The sequence below is a fragment of the Piliocolobus tephrosceles genome, chromosome 10, assembly GCF_002776525.5.
Source record: "Piliocolobus tephrosceles isolate RC106 chromosome 10, ASM277652v3, whole genome shotgun sequence".
Classification (NCBI taxonomy): domain Eukaryota; kingdom Metazoa; phylum Chordata; class Mammalia; order Primates; family Cercopithecidae; genus Piliocolobus; species Piliocolobus tephrosceles.
Genome location: NC_045443.1, coordinates 40,161,811 through 40,183,932, shown reverse-complemented (window position 1 = coordinate 40,183,932; position 22,122 = coordinate 40,161,811).

Sequence of the window (22,122 nt, the reverse complement as noted above, 5' to 3'; positions counted from 1 at the left end):
CCACTGAACTGTCTGTGTGTAGGGAAGGCTGAGCCTGCAAGCACTGTAATGCCACAGGCCAGGAGGGAGCCAAGGGACAGGGCCTGCCCTGAGTCCTTGCCACTGCTGTCACTTTTTGCCCCCAGCGCCACTCCATTGCATGTCTCAAACATTTTCCTGCAGACGACCCTAGAGCTTTGCAACTGAATTTCCTGAAATTTTTCAGCAGCCAGGTGTTAAATATAAAATCACAGTAAAAGCCTTCAGAAAGATTTTCCTAGTGGACCTCAGAAGGAAAGGAGCCCTGGGGACAGCATCTTTATCCAAAGATCAAAATGTGAGGCAAACAGCCAGAAATAATCAGAAGCTTCAAAGCAAAGAAAGAAATCAGCCTTTTTTTTTTTTTTCTTTAAGATAAGGGATTGTTCATTATAATCTTCTTCACAAGTATTCAGAGATGGAGAACAAGTTCTAACTTTTGCTGTTTCAAATGTTTTAATGTTTTTATGCTCTTAAAGCTTTGTGTCTTATAATGGGAAAACTCAAAGCCCACTGGGTAGTCACTTGCAGAGCAGAACTGTCACCCCAGTCAATTTCAGTTTTTATTAAGACAGAATGCTCTGCAGAAGTACATACATTTGTGAATTTGATCTTGTTGTTTATCGATCCTTACACAATTCTCTTAAATTGTTGTAATAACCGCTATTACTCTGACACCTTATCAATGGGAAATGAGGATTCAGAACAAAAAGGAGCTTGTCCTATTGTTGGGTAGCAAAGTGAAAGCAGGATTCATTTATTCATGCAGGTTTATAAAAATAGGCAGTTGGAAAAAGGGAATGAATGAACGAACACTTAGTAAGCTCTCTCAATAAATGTTGAGTTACTTCCACTTCCAAGTGTTCACCAATCACACAGAGTCAAGAAAAAAAGAGATCTCAAACAGATTGAAAGCAGAATCTCCAGGGCACTGTCTGTGGCAGATATTCTCAAATTTTTGGTCTCAGAATCCCTTTATACCCTTAAAAATTATGGACCCGAAAGAGTTTATGTGAGTTATATTTATTTACAATTATCATATTAAAATTTAAAACTGAAATATATAAATTAATTCATTTAAAAATAACATTAATAACCATTTTCTTATGAAAAATGGCTACCATCTTCCAAAAGTTAGTTATAAAAGTAGAATTGTTTGACAGTTTTGAACATCTTTTAAAGGTCTGGCTTCACGGAAGTTAGCTAGATTGGCAAATCTGTTGTGATTTGCTGCTTCAGTTGAAGTGTACGAAAAAATCTGGTCTCATACACATATATAGTTGCAAAAGGGAAGAGTATTTGAATAGCCATTTTAGTAGTTGTGAATATTCATCTTTTATGTTACATCAAAATTCAAAAAGTGATAGTTTCTTAAAGATTAGTTGCAATTGAAATCTAAAGTCATATTCACAAATGCTTTATAGCAGGGGTCCTCAACCTCTGTGACTGGTCCGTGGTCTGTTAGGAACCAGGCTGCACAGCAAGAGGTGAGCAGCAGGTGAGTGGGTGAAACTTCATCTGTATTTATTATATTTATTTATTTGAGACAGAGTTCTGTTCTTCGTGCCCAGGCTGGAGTGCAGCGGCGTGCTCTCGGCTCTCTCCGCCTCCTGGGTTCAAGTAATTCTCCTGCCTCAGCCTCCCAAGTAGCTGGGATTACAGGCGCCAGCCACCATGCCAGGCTAATTTTTGTATTTTTAGTAGAGACGGGGTTTCACCGTGTTGCCCAGGCTGGTCTCGAACTCCTGACCTCAGGTGATCTGCCTGCCTCAGCTTCCCAAAGCGTTGGGATTACAGGTGTGAACCACTGAAAGCTTCATCTGTATTTACAGCCACTCCCCCATTGCTTGCATTACTGCCTGAGCTCTGCCTCCTGTCAGATAAGTGCAGCATTAGATTCTCATTGGAGCACAAACCCTGTTGTGAACTGTACATGTGAGGTATCTAGGTTTTGTGCTTATTATGAGAATCTAATGCCTGATGATCTGAGGTGGAACAGTTTCATCCCAAAGCCATCTCCCCCTACCCACTGGTCCATGGAGAAATTGTCTTCTCTGAAACTGGTCCCTGGTGCCAAAAGTTTGGGGACTACTGCTTTATAGTCTTTCTAGTTCTATACATTGGCCTATCTTGCACCTTTAGTGGATTTTTATCTATGCATGATTTTTGTAACATCATGATTTGTTATTTGGAACATATTGGTTCACTCTTTTACATGGTTCTTCCAAATGTACAGTGAGAAATGCCACTGTACACTCATAAGAGAATGAACTTTTACACACAAATAATGTACTAGCATTATTCCAAAATTGTTTGACTCACAGACTCTTTGAAGGTGTCTCAGAGACCCACAGGGACCCATGCTACTAGAGAGCAGCTGCTCTATGGCATCATCATGGCCTTTTTCTTAACACTACTTAATAAACACTATTTAAACTCTCTATTGCCCCTTCCACTCTCACAAGTACCTTCATATCACCACTTTGACCTTCTTTTGATTTGCAATATACAGGTATTTCTCATTTCAGAAACTTTGCTACTTCTACTCGACTTTTAATAAAGCTTTAGTTTAGATGCTCCTTCTCCCAAGAATCCTACTCTGACTTTCCTTAATTTGGGTTAGGTGTCTTGTCTTAGATATTACTCAAATTGATAACTTATTTATTTGAAATTTATAAGTAGATTAAAACCCTTAGGGACAAGAACCATAATCATCTCAAACAGTATTTGACATATACTATATTCTTAATAAATGTTTTTTCATTGTAACAAATATTTCAAAATAATGATATGGAACTGCTGGTAATGAGATGGGTTTCTACTGCATTAAATTCAATTTTTATCAGTCTATATTTGCACTATTGAAGTAACTCAAGCATGTTACGTGGAATTTTATCTTTGTAGGCAAAAAAAATCTTTCTGCTAAATCCATTCTTCAAGGGGCAGTTCAGGTTTCACTTCCTCTAAAACAACAATAAGTGTTTCTGATCACCTCTGTCTAACAACTATTGCTCATTCTTTTAAACATATGTAGCCCTAAAGTATTTTTATACTGCTCATTTGGCAACTTGCATGTATTCTTTATCTTGGAGTGCTAGCTACTTTGGGTCCATGTTTTCCCCACAAGTTCTGAGCTTCTCAAGAGTAATGACCATGTCCTCTTTACTTTTGGAGCCTCCCTATACATTTCACATTTTCTTGATACACAGCAGATGTTTAGTAATTGATTTTTATTTATTGGCTTTTTTTTTTTTTTTTTTTTTTGTCATTGGGATCTCAGTCTTCTCTAAAGAACTGTTACAAAGTATTTTATTGGTGATTTTTTAATTTGCTATACAGCCTGTCTTTAAATTTGGATCTGGAGAGCCTGCATACACAATGAGGCAATTGTACATATAAGAAGAAAAGCACATCCAGTTCAAAGTCTTCTTGGGCACTCCCTGGTTATATTGTACAGGACTGTGACCCTAAATAATACATACTTTTTGAAAACATCTGAATTAGTAAGGAATAGTTAAAAGTGACAGAAAAAAAATTAAAATAACTGAAAAAGGAAATCTATTGGCTCATATAATTGTGAAGTCCATGGGTGGAGATGTTTATATTTAAGCCTGACTAACTCCAGAAGCTCAAACAATGGTATCAGCATATCCATCTTGTGGTTCTGCTTGTATTTGTGTTTCTCTTCCTGATGGCATCATTCTCTCATGCCTTAGACAGGATCTCAAATAAGCTTACTCAATGCTTGGTGCTTACAGCCTACAATCCACAAGGCAGAGACACATCGTCTCTCCAGCATCCAAATTTTACATCTTGGTGGAAGCATTCTAACAGGTCCAGCTTAGTTCACGTGATCATCATTTGGACCAATTGCTAAAGATGAAATACTGGAATACCATGATGGGATAGCTCCCAGCCCTGTATGCACCACTGTCATTCACAGGCTAGCCATAACCATATGAGATGGGTGGGGTGGTGTTGGTTAAAGCCTGACAGAAGTTGATGTGCTGGACAGAAAAAGATTTTGGGTATCAACTATGCCTGGGTTCACAGATTTATCTGCAATAATATTAAATAGGTACTTGGTTAATGCAAGGAATATGTAAAGTTGGATACAAAAGAAAACTTATATATTTGGGTTATTCATATGCGAAAAATTTTGGTTAATTGGAGAAGAATATGGTATTTCCTCTTTTAAAAGTAACTAAATTCCAATTGGGAAGAGAGATGTGTATTTACCAACAGATTAGCTGTGGATCATAGGCGAATTATCTACCCTTTCTGAGCTTCAGTTTCAGATCTAGAGATCAGTAGTTTTTAACTTGGGCTACAAATTAAAATCAGTTGGGGGAGCTCTTAAAAAAAGCTCCCATCAGGGGATGCCCAGGCCTCACCCTAGACAACTTAAGTCAGTGTCTGGGATAGGGATTCAACGTGATTACTTTTATAAATCCACAGGTGGTCCTAATGTATACCCAAAGTTGAGAATCATTTCTGTAAATTCTTTCATTCCTTTGGTATACAATACATGTATTAGTTGTAAACTATGTTGTGCATTCTTACCGGGTTTTGGCTTGTTCCTGCATCAACCATGTCTTCTATTTTCTGGGTTCTGATGCTTTGACATCTGGGCCGTTGTTGACTCTGGAAGGACTGCCCCTGCCAAGGTTCATCAGTTCCGGGAGATGGTTAACAATTTGCTCTTGAGCTCTTTTCAAATACCAACCAACTCAGAGCCCGCGTCCCAACCACCAACTCTTTTATCCGACTCTTACACTCCAAGACACTATCCACCTGCCCTAATCACCTAAGACCAGGTACCAGAAAACCAAGGACAGCTGACAGCCACTGTGCCTTATAGCCACTATGTCCTAAATATGCTAAACTTATTCAAAGGATCCAGTTCTAAACTTGCTTAACCTCTTCGCTTGTTCCTTCCCAGGAAACCTCAATAATTGCTCTTGCCCACAGTCTCCCCTTCCTCTGTCTCCTGAATGATGGAGGTGTTTCCCCATGTGGCCCTCTCATAACATGGTGCACCCTCTTTTTCTTTTTTTTTTTTTATCTTTTTAAATTTTTATTTTACTTTAAGTTCCGGGATACATGTGCAGAACATGCAGGTTTGTTACACAGGCATACGCATGCCATGGTGGTTTGCTGCACCTATCAACCTGTCATCTATGTGTTAAGCCCCACATGCATTAGCTCTTTGCCATGATGCTCTCCTTCCCCTCCTCACTAGCCCTCCAACAGGCCCTGGTGTGTGTTGTTCCCCTCCATGTGTCCATGTGTTCTCAATGTTCAATTCCCACTTATGAGTGAGAACATGCTCAAATGGTATTTCCGGTTCTAGTTCCTCAAGGAATCACTGCACTGTCTTCCTCAACGGTTGAACTAATTTACCTTCCCACCAACAATGTAAAAGCGTTCCTATTTCTCCACAGCCTCACCAACATCTGTTGTCTCTTGACTTTTTAATAATCATTATGACTGGTGTAAGATAATATCTCGTTGTGGTTTCGATTTGCATTTCTCTAATGATGAGCTTTTTTTCCATATGTTTTTTGGCTGCATAAATGTCTTATTTTGAGAAGTGTCTGTTCATATCCTTTGCCCACTTTTTGATGGGGTTGTTTTATTCTTGTAAATTTGTTTAAGTTCCTTGTAGATTCTGGATATTAAAATTTTGTCAGATAGTTAGATTGCAAAAATGTTCTCTCATTCTGTAGGTTGCCTGTTCATGCCGATGACAGTTTCTTTTGCTGTGCAAAGGCTCTTTAGTGTAATTAGATCCCATTTGTCAATTTTAGCTTTTGTTGGAGTTGCCTTTGGTGTTTTTTTCATGAAATCTTTGCCTATGCCCATGTCCTGATTTATTGCCTAGATTTTCTTCTAGAGTTTATATGGTTTTGGGTTTTACATTTATGTCTTTAATCCATCTTGAGTTAATTTTTGTGTAAAGTGCAAGCAAAGGGCCCAGTTTCAGTTTTCTGCATATGGTTAGCCAGTTTTCCCAGCACCATTTATTAAATAGGAAATCCTTTTTCTATTTCTTGTTTTTGTCAGGTTTGTTGAAGAATCAGATGGTTGTAGATGTGTGATGTTATTTCTGAGTTCTCTGTTCTGTTCCATTGATCTGTATGTCTGTTTTGGTACCAGTACCATGCTGCTTTGATTTCTGTAGCCTTGTAGCATAGTTTGAAGTCAGGTTGCCTCATGCCTCCAGGTTTGTTCTTTCTGCTTAGGATTGTCTTGGCTATATGGGCTCTTTTTTTGTTCCATATGGAATTTAAAGTAGTTTTTTTTTCTAATTCTGTGAAGAATGTCAAGGGTAGTTTGATGGGAATAGCATTGAATCTATAAATTTCTTTGGGCAGTGTGGCCATTTTCACAATATTGGTTCTTCCTATCCATGAGCATGGAATGTTCTTCCGTTTGTTTGTGTCTTCTCTTATTCCCTTGAGCAGTGGTTTGTAGTTCTCTTTGAAGAACTCTTCTCTACAAAGAGGTCCTTCATATCCCTTGTTAGCAGTATTCAGTGTGAAATTTCAGTATGAAACTGAAACTCAGAAACTCGGGTATTTTATTCTCTTTGTAGTATTTATAAATAGGAATTTATTCATGATTTGGCTGTCTGTCTGTTGTTGGTGTATAGAAATGCTTGTGATTTTTGCACATTGATTTTGTATCCTGAGACTTTGCTGAAGTTGCTTAACAGTTAAAGGAGTTTTTGGGCTGAGACAATGGTGTTTTCTAGATATAGGGTCATGTCATCTGCAGAGACAATTTGACTTCCTCTCTTCCTATTTGAATACCTTTTATTACTTTCTCTTGCCTGATTGCCCTGGCCAGAACTTCCAGTACTATGTTGAATAGGAGTGGTGAGACAGGTTCCTTGCCTTGGGTGCACCCTTTTTCTTGGAAACTGTGAGTAACTATCTGTTAATGAAAATCGTTTCCTGATCTGTTGCCTTCCTATATCTCAGATCTTCTATAAATACACTATCTTTTAAAACAGTTTTTTTTTTTTCCCAAGCATACTGTAAGTACTTTGAAGGAAGGGACTGCACTTCAATATTTCCTAGTATCCCAGAACTGCTTAAGTATAGTTGTTATTAGTTATTCAATAAATACTCGCTACTTGTTTCCATTTAGGACCTATGGATTTAGGATATTATATGTTAAATTGAAAATTATTCACTGGAAAAACTTCAGTCTTCACTTAAATAATGTGGATTCAATCTACTATAGTTCTTCAGGAAAATTGGGCTAGGATTATGTGAAAGATTATTATTAGGGGTTCCTATGTTCCTCTGTTCAGTTCTTCCCTTTATATTTGTAGTTCATGTTTCTTTAAAAAAAAAAAAAACAGAACTAGGCTTATGATTTGATATTTTAATAGCCTTTTAAAACAGATTTTCACCTGCTTTGAAAAACCAGCACATACATGAGGCCAAGAACAGGTTAAAACCTGGTCACCTCATTAATACCTTTAGTGGAGGCCAAAACCAGGTTAAGACTCGGTCACCTCATTAGTATCTTGTTTAGGCACCTCCAATTTAGTAGCTAGGCAAAGTATTAATGAGTGACAGAGTTTTAATCTAGTTTTGGCTCTGGCGAAGGCATAGTGTTTCAGGCAGATTAGGGCATGTTTGAGAAATCCCCGTTATACATCAGTAATGCAACCCAAATGCAGAAGTAGTATGATTTTAAGACTTAAGGATAGTATTAATGCCTTCTTACCATGTTTCAGACTTAAAGCAAAGTGTTTTTGCTGGTATTATGTCATTTCACGCACACCAGGACTATATGTGGAAGGCTGCCATTACCATCATTCAATAGGTGAGGAAAGAGCCTCAGAAAGGTTATGTCACTTATCAAAGGTCATACAGCAAATACTTGGCAGAAAATATCTGCCTGCCTTTAATGCAGCCACTTCCAGTTTCCTTCTCCCCATTTCTGACTTCTTTTGAGAATAATCCCCTGGTGATTTTGAGGCACAAATGGACATGAGAAGGACTGAAGTTTGGCAGTATTTTACAAACTGTGCATCATGACAAATTTGTGTGTCATGAAGTCAATTTGGTGGATTGCAACAACTGTATAAAACTAAACAAAATAGAATAAAATAGAAACTATCAGAGTACATTGCACATATTGGGTTGGTTCAAAAGTGATTGTAATTACTTTTAATTGCAAAAGCGGCAGTTACTTTTAATCACAAAAACCATGGTTACTTTTGCACCAAATGAATACTAAGGGTGAATATTTTTCATGAAGCTTTTGCTTCTGTTACAATAATGTATAAATATGTATATATATGTTTATACACATAACATGCACATATGTCCATATAGGATCTGAATGAAAATGGATTCCTTGTGATTATGGGTTGAAAAGCATTTAGGCCGGGCGCGGTGGCTCACACCAGTAATCCCAGCACTTTGGGAGACCGAGATGGGCATATCACTTGAGATCAGGGGTTCAAGACCAGCCTGGCCAACACAGTGAAACCCTGTCTCTACGAAAAATACAAAAATCAGCCGGGTGTGGTGGCAGATGCCTGTAGTACCAGCTGCTTGGGAGGCTGAGGCAGGAGAATCTCTTGAACCCAGGAGGTGGAGGTTGCAGTGAGCCGAGATCATGCCACTGCACTCCAGCCTGGCAACAGAACGAGACTACATCTCAAAAACAAAACAAAACAAAAACAAAAACAAAATCACTCTTTTAGGGGTTAGGAATTAACAGTAGGGGCCTGAGAAGAGCAGACTGCACTGTTGTTAGGGGAGAGCCTCACATTGCTGAAAGTGATTCTCCAACTAGTTTCTCTTTGGAGTGTCTTTGATGTGGGGTGAGGAGTCAATTAGAGCTGCAGGAATGGGAACGGCTTTTGGGATGGAAACTGCTCTACAAGAAGCGAATGCTCTACTGGTTTGTCCTTTAAATGCAGAAAGCCTCATGGCTTTGTGGTTACATATCTCTGCTTAGTAGGCTGGAAGCTTTTCAGCTAACGCCGCTCATGTAGAGACATGTGACTTTGATTTTTACATGACAAACCTGAGATAGTTTGCATAAAGCTGGCTTCCCATGAGTTATACTGTAATCCTCTCATGGCAACAGACAAGATGTTTCCTTATTTTTGCAGCTGCCAGTGACTCTGGTTTGAACCAAACCACTGTCAGCTGCAGAACTGACACAACTATAATTTTTAATGCTAATAAAATGAATGTGCTTCACAAAGATGGGCAAAATAAATTGTACCAAATGTTGAAGTTTTATTTTTTCTGAATGATGTTTCTTAGTGCTTTGGGAAGTCAGTTTCACTTTGAGTTTTACTTTGGGGAGTTTCTTTGAATTATTCCCATTTAACAGGGCAAAACTGAACTAACACAACCTGGCATATGAGCTCACACTGTCAAACCTGAGGTTTAATGAGGTAGCTATCACTTGAAAACAAAACAAAATAAATGCCAAATGCCCTTTTAAACCTGTTCTTAGAAGAAATAAAAATTAAAAGGATTAACAGTAATGTTGGGCAAAATATTGTTGTTGGTATTTTCCTGGAGGCTCTATCACCAGTTCTATAAACATATTGCCCAATACTTGCTCCCCTTGCCAAAGTCACTTCTAGCTAGGAGTGTACATATGCCCCCAAGGCTGCCTACACATGTCCGTTGTGATTTAATCACCTTATTAGTGCTTAGAATAGAACATTTCTTGCTTCCTTAAAAATGCTCTTCTTTGTAAAATAGGTACCCATCGAACTGAGGTTTTCAATACAAAATCTTATTCCAATATTTTGAATAAAGTTATTAAACACGAAGTATTAGGTAAAAGATTGTAGAGGTCAAATTTAACCTGCTGTCTCCCTAAACTCCTCCCTAACCTCATCCTAGATGATGTCATATCATCAGGGACCTTCATTAGCTTATTTATTTTGTTCAAAATTGTTTTCAAGTTCTGCTAAATTAATATTTAAGTTTCATATGTAAAGATCTGTGTAGTGGTTGAAGGCTCACTCACTATACAATTGCACACAAACAGAGTGGTGATAAGCAGCTTCCACAGTATTTCTGGTCTTGCTCAGTATCTGATGAAGTGAAATCTCCTACAATTGCCTAATAGACAAGGCTAGTAATTTTTGGTTCCAAAAACTAGGTTAAAATTCCTAGGTACTAATAAATTATAAAATGCATTTTCTACTACTTCTTCATTCTTCCCTTTTAATCGAAATACTCATAATAAAAATCCAAAAGATAATAAACATTTAAAATAAATAATCCCTTTGTTACTAAAATATTAATGAAAACATAGCAAAGTTTCAAATTTTTATCATAATTTCATGTGTCAAAATAACCTAATAATGATAGAAAAATTTGTTGTGAGATTCTCATGAATAGAGTTGATACCATTGGACTCTTCGCTGTGGTTGCCACTCTAGGTGTGTTATAAAGAATAATCTATGCTGTAATGAAATGAAAAAGAGTGAGATAGGCTTACTTATTTCTTAATGTTTATTATTATAAAGCCACAAATGAAACTTTTTTTTTTTTGGGATAGCAACTTGCTCTGTCATCAAGGTTGGAGTTCAGTGGCATGAAAACAGCTTACCACAGCCTCAACCTCCTGGGCTCAAGGCATCCTCCCACCTCAGCCTCCCCAGTAGCTGCAATTACAGGTACATACCACCACACTCAGCTAAGTTTTCAATTTTTTGTAGAGATGGGGCTCTCTCTATATTGGAACTCTTGGGTTCAAGCAGTCCTCCCACCTCGGCCTCCCAAAGTGCTGGGATTACAGGTATGAGCCATCACATCTGGCTCACTTTGTATTTTTAAATGGAGGTCAACCCATTCATTGGCAAATGATCTTGTTGAATGTAACAAATTGATTGTGTCAGAAGCTTTAATTAAATTGAATATGCTTAGATTAAAAAAAAACTACAAACAATACACAGGTTCTACATACTGCCAATAATGCAATTTGTCCATTCATCAAACTTATCAAAACGTATCTATTGCAATTATACTGCATGCTTTTCTCCATATCAGAAATAAAAAGCCAAATATTAAACTTAACTGGAATATAATTTTTGCTGTTAGAAATAAAACTTAAACAAAACAAAAACCCCAAAACAACTCTACTCATGTCAGGAATCCAAGACAAAAGAAGGATATCAGGTGATGCATTCATGGCCTAATTATGGCGTAAAATCTGCTGATAACTACATGATTCTATTGAATTTGCTCCTCCCTGAGCAAAATTCATTCTTGTAAAATTTGTTATTGAGTGTTGCCCCTAATATCTATATTCTATGCCTGTAGAATATTCTGTAACAGTATTTACTGTACAATATTATAATAACCTTATTTATTGTTTGAATTTTTAATTTCTTGAAGAGGCAGATTATACCTTATTAACCTTTGTATTCAGTGGCTGGTACATAATAGGAATTCAACTAATGGGTATTTTTTAGTCTATTGATAAGCTCAGACTAATGCACACACATATAATATACATTATATGCAAATACATTTTAATATACATATGCACATACAGTTTTTTTCTTGGTTTCCATGGGGCATTGGTTCTAGAACCCCCACACCAAATTCTCAGATGCTCAAGTCCCTTCTATAAAGTGATGTAATATTTGCATGTAGCCTATGGACATCCTCCCATATACTTTAAATCATCTCTAGATGATTTTCAATACCTAATACAATGTAAATGCTATGTAAATAGCCATACTGTACTGTTTTTAAACTTTTATTATTTGTTATTGTATTGTTATTTGATTATTTGTTGAATGTATTCAATTTGTCATTCAATTAAATCCATGGTTGAACCTGTGGGTATGAGAGCTGACTGTACATAGATACATATACATACATATATAATACCACCACATTTACAAATAATGAGGTAGCCCATCAAAGACATTACTCTACCAGAGGTTAAATTTGTCTGTGTGTGTGTGTTTCTCTTTTTTTTTTTTCTTTTTTGAGAAGGAGTCTCACTTGGTCAGCCAGGCTGGAGTGCAACGGTGTGATCTCGGCTCACTGCAACCTCTGCCTCCCGGGTTCAAGCAATTCTCCTACCTCAGCCTCCCGAGTAGCTGGGATTACAGGCACCCACCACCATGTCTGGATAATTTTTTGTATTTTTAGTAAAGACAGGGTTTCACTATGTTGGCCAGGCTGGTCTCGAACTCCTAACCTCAGGCGATCCACCCACCTCAGCCTCCCAAAGTGCACTTCTCTGTTTTAACAAGAAAAGTTGCCAGCAATATCAAGGTGCAGGTGAGGACAGGAAATCATTCTGGGAGTGCTAAGGGGAGTGTCTCTTTGAAAGGGAGTTCTAATAGTTCTGAGTATAAATAGCTCCAGCAGAATGCAGGTGGTTGTCAGGAAGAAAAGGAATATGAGGATTCGAGGTTTATGGGGAAGTAGTTGCTAGAAATTTGAACTAAAAGTGATGCGTGCTTAAAGTTGTACGCTTAGGAGATCATGTGTGGGGCACTCTTTACCACTTAGACTGTAAGGAAATGGAATCACCCCTTACAGCAGAGCACAGGTACTATCTGTCAGGATGTTTGGGAGAATAAAACAGCACATGGCAGTGAGAAACAATAAAATTTGTGGCTTGATCAAATCGGTATTATCTTCTCCCGCTGTGAGTAAAATGGAGCAAGCGCCCTTTAGAACAATACCTAGAGAGTTTAGACCATTAGGGCATGGGTAGCTTACTGGACTTCCTGCTAATAGTGCAGGAAATAAACAAATTAATTAATTTTAAAAGGGCTGCAATCGTATTTGTAACTAAAGGTATGAAGCTATTCCTTTGAAAGATAAACGTGTGTGCATTTAATTTTATTTACCAATAGTCAGAAATATACAAATAAACTTTACTTACATGGCTCATTATAATTTCACCTGAAGAGAAGAAAGATAGCTAGTTTCAAAAGTGTCTTTCTATACCATCTTTGTGAGGAAGGTGAACACATTTCATGGTTAAAATATAAATTTTAAAAATACTGAATTCTTATTTTCTATGAATATTGCTGAATTATCACTTAACTACTTGAGAAATGTTCATTTTTTGCCAAAGCCTCCAGAGTCCTTTGGGAAGAATCTGCAGTCTGCTAGGAATCTTACTTCTCCAGGACAAAGGGAGTTAAAGACCTTGTGCTCCTCAATACATTTGACATTCCAAGAAATTTTGTAATAAAAGAGGAAGCAATTAATCTATGAAAAATATTTCATAAAGAGAAAAGCACTTATACTTCTTTCAGGAATAAAGAAGTTGTCAAACTCCACATTAAATGCATTATAGATGAAATACACTTGAGCAGGAAGGGAGGCGAATTAGGAGCAGTGGTCAAAGGGCCCCGGAGTCTAGAGGAAAAGAATCTGATGGAGCACAGCTGCAGCCAATCTGCATAATGTTCTCTCCAAGGAAGGAAACTGAGCGATAATGCCAGCCAAACAGAATGTTATCACAGTGGCTAACTGCTAGTTGCAAAAGGCTAAGGCAAACTGATATATTTACATTCAAGAGTAAAACGATTATCTTCCATCTTATTTCCATTTTCACTTCCTGTTAATTCTGTCTTACTAAGTGAGAGATAAGGGTAACATTTTTAATAACAGGAGTTCCAAATAATTTCAGAGAAAATAAAATATTTACAAAAAAATTAGTGCTTCAAGGGGGCAAATTCCTCCAAGCAACTACATGGACAGTGCTAGATATAGGGTATATACTCAATCAAGAGCATTCAAATTCACTCAACAGATCACTAAATATTTATTGAGTTACATACTAAGATGGGGCTTAGGCTAAAGTCAAATCCTAGCTCTGTCCACTATACTCACACAGCACTTTCAAAATATTTTCAACTTCCACCCTCATGCTACAATAATTACTTGTTTATGGGTCTATCTTTTAACTACAATTTGAGGTGCAGGAAGATAAATGCCATGATTAAATAATTATTATATCTCAATTCATTTGCTCAATGCTGTACATAATAGCTACTAAATAAATATTTTGTGAATTTATTGAAAATTAATACATGTATTATTTTATTGTCCTTATTTCCTAGGCTTGCCTTCATTGCTGTGGTTCTGTGTAAAGTTGCTCAAGCTCTTCATGCTCTATTTAGAATAACACTGACTTCACAGGATTTTTTTTTTTTTTTTGCTCAAACGTCTTTATTTTGCCTTCTTTCTACTTTAAAAATATCAGCTTTATTCAGTTATAGTGTACATACAATAAAATCCAACACTTTAAAATGTACATTTGAATAGGTTTTGATGAATTCATTTAGTCATGTAACCTCTGTCACAACTTATATGGTTAGGCTTTGTTTCCCCACCAAAATCTCATCTTGAATTATACTCCCCACAATCCCCACATGTCAAGGGAGAGACCAGGTGGAGGTAATTGGATCATGGGCGTGGTTTCCCGATGCTGTTCTCATGATAGTGAGTTCTCATGAGATCTGATGGTTTTATAAGTGTTTGGTAGTTCCTCCTGCGTTCATCCTCCTTCCTGCTGCCTTGTGAAGAAGGTGCCTTGCCTCTCCTTTGCCTTCTGCCATGATTGTAAGTTTCCTGAGGCCTCTCCAGTCATGCGGAATTGTGAGTCAATTAAACCTCTTTCCTTTATAAATTACCCAATCTCAGGCAGTTCTTTATGGCAGTATGAAAATGAACTAACAGTCATAATATAGAACATTTCCATCACTGCATAAGGTTTCCTTATGCCCTTTTGTAGTTAATTCTCTCTTCCAGCTCTGGCCTCTGGAAACCACTCATCCGCTTCTGTCACCCAAGTGTCATATAAGCAAAATCATACAGTATGTACTTTTATTTAGCATAATGCTTTTGAGATCCATCTTTGTTGTTGTTCATATCAGTAGTTTGTTCCTTTTTATTGCTGAGTATTTCGTTTTATTGATATACTATAATGTATTTATCCATTTCAAAGTTGATAGACATTTTTTTATTTTGGCTATCATAATAAAGCTTCCACAAATATTGCAGTAGATCTTCATCTAAGCTTAAGTTTTAATTTCTCTTTGATAGATACCTAGGAGTTGGATCACTAGGTCACATGGTAAGTGAATATTCAATGTTATAAGAAGTTACCAGTCTGTTTTCCAAAGTGACTATACAATTTTGCATTTCTACCAGCAATGTATGAGAGTTCCAGGTACTCCTCATCCTTGTCAACATTTGGTATTGTCAGTCTTTTTCACTGTAGCCATTCCAGTGTGTATGAAATGTTATCTCACTTTGGGTTTAATCTGGATTTTTCTAATGGCTAAGAATATGAAGCATCCTTTCATACGCTTATTTGCCATTCATATATCTTTGGGAAAGTGTCTGTTCAAATCTTTTGCCCATTGCCATGTCTTTATATTACTGAATTGTAAGATTCTGTATACATTTCTGGAATATGTCTTTGATCAGATATATATTTTGAAAATAACTTTCTTTTAATCAGTAGTTTGCCTTTCATTATTTTAAGTGTCATTTGAAAAAGAGCAAAAGTTTTTCATTTTAATGAAGTCCAAATGATCAGTTTTCTTTTGATTTAAGGTTTATGCTTTCTTATGCACTAAGAAATATTTGCTACCCTAAGATCAAAAGATGTTCTTCTGCTTTTTCCTGGAACTTTAATAATTTTAGCTTTTATGTTTGTCTATAATCCATTTTTAGTTAACATCTGAGTATTTTGTGATATAAAGACAAAAGTTTCTCTCTCTCTCTCCATACGGATATCAATTGTTTTAGCATCATTTGTTGAAAGGACTATCTTTTCTTCATCGAATTACCTTGAAACATTTGCTGAAAATGAGTTTATGTACACTTGCGGATCTATTTCTGATATCTCTGTTTTTTTCATCCACATGTTTATTCTCATGCCAATTACATATCATCTCGATTATCAGCTTTCCAGTGTCAAAATCAGGAAAGATAGATTCTCCAACTTTGTTTTCTTTTTTTTACAATTGTTTGGGCTACTGGATGATTTCCACACTTACTTATTTTAGATACAATGTCAGACTCTAAAATATAGCTTGCTGGGAGTTTAGTTAGAATTGCACTGAAATCTATAGATCAAAATAGAGGTAAGTGACATCATAACAATATTGAGTCTTTCAAATCATATACGTGATCTAACTTCCTATATATTTAGTTCTCTTTAAATTTGTCTAATGATGTTTTGTCATTTACAAGATCTTGCATATGTTTTATTAAATTATGCATACACATTATTGATACTATTCCAAATCTTATTTAAATATTTTTAACTTCCAGTTTTTGCCACTACATAGTAATAAGGTTTCCATATAGATTTTAAATTCTAAACAATTTAGCACTTGCTAAATTCTCTTATTATTTCTAGTAGCTTTTTGAGAATTAGGATTTTCAACAGAGCTAATCACATTATCTATGAATAAAAAATGTTACTTCCATCTTTCTAATTCATCTAGAACTTCCAGTAGACTGTTGAATAAAAGTGATGAGAGCCAGCTTCCTTGATTTGCTACTGATTATAGAAGAAAACCATTATATATTATGTTGTATGTTTGTGGTAAATGGTTTCTATCAGGTAGAGAATTTTCTTTATATTCCTAGTTTATTGAGCATCTTTATCATGAATGAAGGTTGAATTGTGTCAGATGGTTTACTGTATCTGCTGAGAAGATCATATTTTTTCTTTAGTTTGTTAATATGGTCAATTGTGATGATTGAATATCAAATTATAAAATTACCTGATATCCTTGGGATGAACCCTACTTAACATCATCCTTTAAAATTGATCATCCTTTGAAATTGATTTCTGAATTCTATTTGCTAAAATGTTCTGAAGAATTTTATGTTTAAGTCCACAAAGTATATTGGTCTATAGCTTTCTTTTCTTGTCATGTCTTTGAGTGGTTTTGGTGTTTGCATAATTCTGGCCTCTTGGAATAAGTAGGAAAGTGTCCTCTCCTCTCACAGTTTCTCATAGCATCATTTGAAAAAGCAAATTCCACAAGTACTATACATTTAAGAATAAGCACTATAAAATGAGACTGGAGTTCTGTGTTTTGTAATATGCTTTACAAAATACACTTTATAATGTTTCATATAAAAGATTTATATGTCACAATATGAAATTACAGTTGAACATTAAAATCAATAAAACATGTTGTCCAGATATTTTTGTTATGCATTTTACAAAAATGAATTCTGAATCAAAACAACCTGAAAGGGAAGCTCTTTTACATAAACAATTTAATAACGATATTTTGAAACCAAGCCTCTATTATATCAACAAATAATGGCTAATAGAGTATGGACAGGGAAGTAAAGATATGCTGAATTTCTCATATATAGTTCAGCAAAACATTTTCATTCCTGGCTTTCAAACTCATAGAAATAAGATTACAATGTTTTTACAATGCTTAATTTTTTTAATTGTTAATTTTTATGGGTATATAATAAGTATTTATTTATGGGGTACATGAGATATTTTGATATAGGAATACAATACATTAAAATCACATCAAAGTAAATGGGGTAACCCTCACCTCAGCTTTTACAGTGCCTACTTTTTATAACTCGTAGAACTAAAAGTGGTTTATACAACTACCAAATTCTTGCAGAGTTTAAAATAAAATAAAAATGATCCATATGTTGTATGTACATGTGTGTGTTTGTGAATCCATAAACACATACATACTAGTGAGCAAAACAAATAAAACCCAGGATGAGAACTTCAGTTTTAAACACAAAGTTATGAACAAAATTAATCAATTTTAACCCTCAATTAAAGGGAAGCAAGTAACATTTATGAAAACACTAAATACTTTTTAAGTTCAAACACAAAATGTCAGAGAATGTTAACAGCAGCAACCACCACAACAAAGCGACGTTCAGGAATTACCAAACGAGGACAAACAAAAAGAAAAAAACCACATGTGGAAGTTAGAACTTAAGGCAAGCCGGGCAAGGTGGCTGAAGCCTGTAATCCTAGCACTTTGGAGGCCAAGATGGGGGGATGGCTTGAGCCCAGGAATTCGAGACCAGTCTGGACAACATGAGGAAACCCAGTCTTTACAAAAAATTAAAAAATTAGCCAGTTGTGGTGGCACACCCCTGTAGTCCCAGCTACTTGGGAGGCTAAGGCAGGAGAATCCCTTGAACCCGGGAGGCAGAGATTGCCAGAAAGTTGAGACCGTGCCACTCCACTACAGCCTGGGTGACACAGCGAGACTCCATCTCAAAATAAATAAATAAATAAATAAATAAATAAATAAATAAATAAAATAAAATAAAATAAAGAGAGAAAAATAAAGAACTTAAGGCCAAAAAAGACTGAGAGGATAAAAATCCTTAGAAAAAAATTAACCAAACACAATTGTTTTGAGTGACATTACACTCCTATCTCAGCTTTTAATAGGTCAAACTGACATAAAAAGAAATAAAGGTATAGAAAATTTAAGTTAACTGAAAATTAAGTTAAAGTATTTATGAATGTGTGTATATCTACACTCACATATGTATATGTAATACCACTAATTACAACCTATAACTTACTTAAGATATTTTTAAACTTTTTAAAAGGAATAGTGTAATGAACCTCCATGTATTTGTCACTCATTTTCAATAGCTATTAATTCATAATCTATGTCGTTTTATTCTTCTCTGGATTATTTTAAAGCAAACCCAAGGCATTATATCATTCCAACTACTAATATTCACTCTTTATCTCTAAAACATAATTTCAATAACACTATAACATTAAAAAATTAACCGTTATTACTAAATATGATCAAACATCTTCTTAGTGATTAAATGCTTCCAGTTGACTCATAGATTTAAAAAATGTATTTGTTCAAATCAGGATGATTGCAAATTTAAAAGAAAGTAACACATACAAGCAGAAAACTACATACTCAGAATCACAGGAAATATTCTAGAAGGAAATATATCAAAATGCTAACAATATTCATTTCTGTATGGCAAAATTTGAGCTTTAAAAATTATCTCTTTATGACATCTAAACGTTCCTAAAATTTCCTAATAATATACAAAAGATCATTGCAGTCATTCATTATCGTCATTAAATAATGACACATTTAAATAAGATCAGTTTAATCCAGCTAAGAATGAGGACCAAGTTGTTACTTAATTGTTGTTGTCTGTTTTCTACTACATTGATTTGTGAAGGATTTGTCTACATATATAGTGGAAATTAAAACAGAAGGGATCATCAATAAATAACACATTTTCTTAGAATATTATTTTATTCCTAAATGGAATTATAAAGCACAATTCCATTAGCCATAATACTTAATGAGACTCAGAAAGTAACTCTCCTTAACCAAGTGCACTCTGTTTTCAGAGTTATGAAAACAGCTCAGAAACAGTTAAACTGACATTAGTAAAAAGTATGTGTATTTGTATTACTATGATATTTATATTCAAGAAGCTTATATCAGGAAATAGTCTAGATACTCAGTGGTATGTTTGAAGCATAGGTCTGTTTCATGTCTTGTCCCTGCTGAGCTGATGTTCCTGGATGAAGCCAACTGCACTTAAACTCCTGTATTTATTTTTCTGTCTCTGGGCCCTGTCTGGGGCTTCTTAAGATGTAGTTACAATAATCTACTATGTGGAGTGTCTGGAGGTGTCTCTTACTTCTCTGGCATTAAGAGACGGTGATTTGTTGGATAGCAGAATTTCAAATACGTGTAGCTTTATGAAATACAGACACTGCCATCCTTCCTCTTCCTCCTTGTATATGCCCCCCTCCCCCCCACACCCCTTCTTTGTTCTCTGAGGGTCTCCAATGACTCTACACATCTAAGGACATTTCACTTTATATTGAGCTCAAAGTTTTGGATGAGGAGAAATACTTTAGAGAGAGAAAATAGAGACATATCTCATTCTGCATCTTTTCCATCTTAATTTGTAACTTTTCCACATATTTCAAACCCTTTTCCAGGCTCCTGTTTTTCTCACAATGCTACTCCGTTGTTAGTAATCTGATGTGTCATCTTTCCCAGGTGTTCATAAATTTAAAATCTGGATTTGAATTGGCATTGCAAGAAAGGCATACTTAATGAAACTTCAGTTCTAGAACTTGAGATTCACTCACAGACAAATTGGGGAAGGAGAGTGGAGTTGGACTGATATATTTGGGGCCAGCATAGGGGAAGTTTCCCATAGTTTCCCTCAAATTATGCAATATTAGTAGTAATTAATTCTTCTAGACCTGGGTAGAAAAATACTTTAGATTAGCTGATCTTCTAGAACACTCCTCTCTATTTCTAGTAGTTCACTTGCCCAAGGGTGTGTACCCCTAGGGCAGAGGTTTTGAACAAGTAGGTCTGGGTGACATTCTGTAGTCTGCTTAAGTGATTGCTTATGTGTACAACTTATGGGACAATGATGAAGACTAAGGGTCCCGGGCACCTCTCTGGGCTGCCATGGTGCCTGCAATAAGCATCATTAGAGTAATTTCTTTGAGAATGCAGTTCAATCTTAATGGGAAGAATAACATTAACCTATTAAAACCAGTTGAAATAATATGATTATTTAGTTTTTAAAAATTAGCTTACAGTCATCTAGAGTAAATGGGGCACAAAATACATATGTTTAAGAGGCGAAGAAGGGAGTTTGGGAAATTGTGTATTATCAGAAAAAGTGTTGCAAGAATTCCTGATGAGCCCTGAAAGCAGAGGGATGGTGGTTTTCTTGAGCGAGTAGTGCCTAATTAATTAATTCAATATTTTGCTGGCCTCCTTCTGATGAATTCAATTCAGTGATGTGTTTCTCTCAAAATAAGTCTAAAGTTTAGTGAAGTTGTTCTCCTAGTCCCCTTCTCCTCCTGCTGCTTTTCCTTTAGTTTCTCAGTTTTGTCCTCTAACATAGTTTATCTTTATGTTCTGGTGATTTTAAACCTCAGAAAATAGTTTGAACATGGAACAAAGTAAATGTCTTTGTTGGTACAGATTGTAAATATTTCCACATAAAAAATGAGATGCTTTCATATTTTGAGTTCAAGTTAGATGTAAGCTGTACAATAAAATATAATAATTTGAACATACAACATCCTTGTTTATACAACTGAGCTCTAAAGTTTGATATATACAGAAACCGGTCTTAGCTGAGCAAAGCCTTTATTTTGGTTTGTTTCAGGAATATGATCCCCTCCTGTCTGTGTATTTTGAGGGCCTGGATCTGACTCTCAAATAAACCCCAAAAAGAGAAATATGGTAGCAGAAGAAAGTTAACTCCTCTGGAACCATTACCTTAATGACCTTGCTTTAAGTGCTATCTAATACATGACCTCCAAAGACTGAAACGTACTACAGGCTTTTGAAACAATGAAGATTTCTAGTTTAGTATGGCAAATCAGAAATGCTGGTTCATGACCCCAGCTCCCAATCACAGCAATTTCCCTTGACTTCCAGTTATGATATCCATGAATGTACACATAAAAAGACCAAAGCTGGTACAACTCTATGAAGTAAAGATAAAAAAAAAATGCATAAAAAATCCACGTGAAATGGACAGTAATTGTAGTTTTTGCAGCACAGTAATGTGTCCAACCTCAATGATCCAGAATAAAAAAGATAGCGCCAAAAGTCATCAGGACTCCCATATACCCAGTTTCTATGTCTGACTCTGAAAAGAGTGGCAGAGCCGAATTCATGCAGTCTTCAATTTGGGCCATCTTGTGGATTTTCATCTTTATGTAAAGTACATGGAGAATCTATTGAAGGCTTTAGAGCAAGAGAGTGATTTACTCTTTGAAATCTTCACAAAGACTGCATTATAGAGAGTTAGTTTCATAAAACAGAAAGAATGTGTTCAGGACTGGTAATAGATTGGGAAGATGACCATAATGGAGACTGGGATGAATAGAGAGATTTATCTATGAGTTGGTAAAATGGAGAACACTTGAAGATCAATTAACTAAGGAGTGGCAGAATAAGAGAAGTAAAAGAAGAAAATAAACATATTCTTATCTAAATGCTACAAGAAAATTATTTAATCCAACCCAATATCCCTTCCATTGAGCAAGGAATAGAAGCAAGCT